Here is a 4,537-nt window from a genome sequence, read left to right on the forward strand (position 1 = left end):
CACCGACCACAAACCCCTCACCCAGGTGCTCGCAATGGCAAAGGATCCCTGGTTGGCCCGCCAGCAGCGTCACCTCTCCTTAGTGTCGGAGTTTACCACCGGCATTCAGCACAAGGCGGGGAAGGACAATGTGGTTGCCGATGCACTCTCGTGACCGGCCTCGACTTTGGCCAGCTTGCCCAGGACCAGGAAGCTGATGAGGAGACGAGGGCCTTCAAGACCGCCATCATGGGCCTGCGGTTCCGAGACCTCCTGACTTTGAGCGGCGAAGGCACCGTCCTGTGCGATATCTCCTTGGGCACCCTGCGGCCAGTGGTTCGCAACAGTGGCGCAGGCAGGTCTTCCATCACATCCACGACCTTTCATATCCGTCCATCAGGTCCAGGGTCTGGATGGTGGCCGAATGGTTTGTATGGGCTGTGGAAGCAGATCGTGGGCTGGGCCAGAACATGCACCCAATGCCAGAAGTCCAAGGTGCACAGGCACACCAGGGCCCCCGTACAGGAGTTTGAGCATGTCTGGAAACATTTCAGCCACATTTACGTGGACATCGTCGGAACCTTACCTATTTCCTGGGGCAACCAATATCTGTTTACGGTGGTGGACTGCACCACTCACTGGCCCAAGACGATCCCGATACCAGACGTCTCCACCGATCCCTGCCCCTGAGCACTGTTGCATGTTTGGGTTGCCCGGTTCGGCATCCCGGCTCACCTCACCAGCAATCAGGGTGCCCAGTTCACATCTGCGTTCTGGCCACAACTCGGCAATAGGTTGGGGATCAAAGTTACCTTGCACCATGGCCTACCACCCACAGGCCAATGGACTGGTGAAACATTTGCACCGCCACCTTTATTTGGCACTCATGCCCGCCTCACCGATCCCAACTGGACGGACGAACTGCCTTGGGTGCTCCTGGGCATCCGCTCCACTCCCAAGGAAGATCTGCAGGAGTCATCAACTGAACTGGTCTACAGTGCACTGCTGGCAATACCTGGTGAGTTCGTCAATGCACCTCACAATCCCCAGCAGTCACCGCACAAACTACTTCCTCGCCTCAGGGCATGCTTAGACTCCTTCGAACCCCCACCGTTCCTAGCAAGCTGCTTTCCATATAATTTTCATTCAGCAAGGCCCAACCGCGGCATCTCTGCAGCGACCGTACGAGGGGCCGTACAGGGTTATACAGAGTTCCGGCTCGATGTTCATGCTGGACTTGGGCAGCAGGCATGAGCTGTTTACCATGGAAAGGCTGAAGCCAGCGCATCTTGATCCTACCGAGCCCGTGGTCGTTGCCCAGCCCAAGAAGCGAGGCTGCCCGGCAAAGGACATTGGTACCTGTTCTGGGGGGGGGGGTGGGTGGGGAGGCTGTGTGGTGGCTCACCACAAGGCAGGTGAACCGGCTCTGCTTGTAGGCCACACAGCAGAGCAGCCGGCCAAAATGGCGCAGTTTGGAGTTTCCCTTCCTTCCAGCTCGGGGCTCAGAAATCTGCGCTTGGTGACCACGTGACACCCGGGTGACGTCAGTGCCCTCCAGCGTGGTTTTCAGTCAGGTCCGGGCTGGGAGTACAAGTGCAGCCCAGCAACCTGCTATAAACTAATCTGCTGACTGAGCTCAACCCGTCTGGTTGTGTGTGTTATTGCAGGAGCAGTGTAGCCAACGCCACAAAAGTGCTTAATTGGGAAGGGCTAATTATGAAGGGATGAAGCAGCAACTAGTGAGAGTAAATTGGAAATAAGATTTTTAAGGGTGAAAGCACAGAGGTAATGTGAAAGAAGTTTAGGGACCGTGTTTTTGAGGCCAGCTGCAGAGACATATATTTTAAACTTACCTGTTCCTGGAGCAGCCCTAATAGGCAGCTCCAGAGCTGCTTTTATGCAGAGTGGAGCCTCAAGTGCATCACCCAAAGCCACTGTAGGCATGGTGACTGTTGCCATGGCACCTCCAATTTTAAATATGTGGCAGAGCAATGGCTGTCTTCTCTACTGATAATCCCCCCCCCCACACAGCTGGATCTGCTGTTTCCCAGAACAGATCCATCTGTTTGGGGGAATTATTGGTAGGGAAGATAGCCATTGCTCAGTTGCATTGAATTGCTTGCACTGACAAGCAGCCCCGAAGGCAGGAACGGCTGGCAGAGCTGTCACAGCCCACCCTCTGCCCTAACAGGGTCATAGAAGGAAAGAGAGGGGAGAGGAGTTGTGGACTGACAGTATCATAGCGATGTCATCAGCCTGCCCCGAGCCAGCCGCTTGCAGAGGCCGTACCTTCATGCTGGGTGGCAGAGCGCAGTGGTCTACCACTGACCCTTCCCAAGAGGGATTGCAGTCGGCGCCTTGGAATCTGCCAGGGCGCATTCATGGTAAATCCCCTGACCCAAGGGCAGAGAATCTCTTCCTCTATACTCACGCTTTTTAACTGTATGAAAGGGCCTACTGGGACAAGGAAAAGGGAACTGCATCTGACAAAATAGGTGAGGCAACTAGTCAAAGGAAGCATGTTAGACATAGAAAACATGAAGGGCTCATGATAAATATATGGTAGACAGGAAGGAACTTAGAAATTAGAAGAGCTTAAAGGGGGCATGAGGCCTTGGCATGTAGGATTAAGGAGAATCCGTATCACAAATTTTGTGAAATTATAGAGCCCATATTTACAAACTGTTGGTATTAAAATTTAAATGAATCTCAAACATTCCCTTTCTCTTAGGTCTTTATGAGTATATATATATATTAGTATTGGAAAATTAAGTACTCCTATTGTGGTTTTCTTGTTTTTTTAAAAAAAGTTTGTAGGGGGTTGGGGAGGGGGCAGGGGAATTTATTGGAGGTTTTTTCTTTCTTTTGTATGTCTTTTTCTTTTTTTACACCACATGTATTTGGGTTAAGTTGGAAATATTGTGGTTTTATATTAAATTTAAAAAAATGTTTAAAACCCTAAGGCATTCTATTTGTATGTGGAAAACCAAAGGATGATGAGAATGAAGGTGGAGCTGCTAAAGGATAAAGGAGGCAACATGTGCCTGGACGTGGACATGGTTGGGGAGCTCCTAAATGAATACAGGTATGTGTCACTAAACGTTTGTTTGTGCAACATCCAACCGTGGTCCCATAATTATTCAGTTACCGCGAGCAAGTCTGCAGCAATTTAGAAAAAGTGATCGCAAGCTATAGTAAATTGTATCTCCAAACTCATCCAACTGCCTCACTCCCTCCCCACAGCCCTGTGTCGGTCCCCACACTGATCACAAATAAAGTTTACAGGTACACTACAAGATCCCATAGTTTTGCTAAGGATATATGGTGTTCACACAACATCCACATCTCAAAACGCCCAATTGGACAAAACATAAGCATTAAGCTTACTTTGCTTCAGTATACACAAAAGAAAAGGACCTCGATCACAGCAAGGTCAAAATAGAACTGGCCTATGTGCTGGGCAAAATGGAGATTAAGGAAAAGAAAGTGTTGGATCCCCAGGGCCAGACGTATACCCCAGATTGCTGTGGGAAGTGAGAAAGGTAGCTGGGGCAGTAGCTATGATCTTTGAATCCTCTTCAGCTGTAGGGAAGGTGCCAGAGGATTGGAGAATGGCAAATGTAGTCCCCTTGTTTGTTTAAAATAAATCTTGGGAATTATAAATTGGCGAGTTTTATGTCAGTGGTGTGCAAAATATTGGGAGAGGATTCTTAAGAATAGGATCTATGAGCATTTGGAGAAGTACAGTCAACTCAAGGATAGTCAGCACAGCTTTGTGAAGGGAAGGTCATGCTTCAAGCCTAATTGAGTTTTGTGAGGAGGGAAAAGTAATTGAGGGTAGAGAAGTATATGTGGTCTACATGGATTTTACCAATGCATTTGACAAGATCCCCCTTGAGAGACTCATCCAAAAAGTCATGAGGCATAGGATCAGTTGAACCGTGGCTGTGTGGATAAAAAAATTGGCTTGCGGGAAGAAACCAGAATAGTAATGGAAGCAAAGTATTGTCTGGAGGTCAATGACCAGTGGAGTGCCACAAGGATCTGTTCTAAGACCCCTGCTCTTTGTAAATTTTTATGAATGACCTGAAGCAACAAAAGGATGGGTCAGAAAGTTTGTGGATGACACAAAGGTTGGAAGAGTTGTGGATGGAGCTGAAGTTTGTTAAAGGCTACAAGTGGATATAGACGGGATGCAGAGTTGAGCAGAAAAGTCCCAGATGGAGTTCAATCTGATTAAGTGAGAGGCGATGCATTTTGGAAGAACAAACCAGAAGGCTTGAACAGTGTTTTTGGGGCCCCGGTCCATGGAGAGGGAGGAGGTGTGCACGCAAGTGTTGCACCTCCTGCAGCACAGCACATTAATGAAAGGCAGACTATATTAAAGAGCTTGGGTGGTGTTAATATTCAATGGGACTAAGATGTGTTTGTGCACAAGTTACTGAAGGCCAACATACAGGTGAAGATGATACGTTGGTTTTTATTATGAGGTGGTGGAATATCATCAAAATTACACCCTACTCATCAGAGGCGAGTTGCAAGAAAAAGTTACAGAGAA

Source organism: Narcine bancroftii, chromosome 1 (assembly GCF_036971445.1).
Source record: "Narcine bancroftii isolate sNarBan1 chromosome 1, sNarBan1.hap1, whole genome shotgun sequence".
NCBI classification, from domain to species: Eukaryota; Metazoa; Chordata; class Chondrichthyes; order Torpediniformes; family Narcinidae; genus Narcine; species Narcine bancroftii.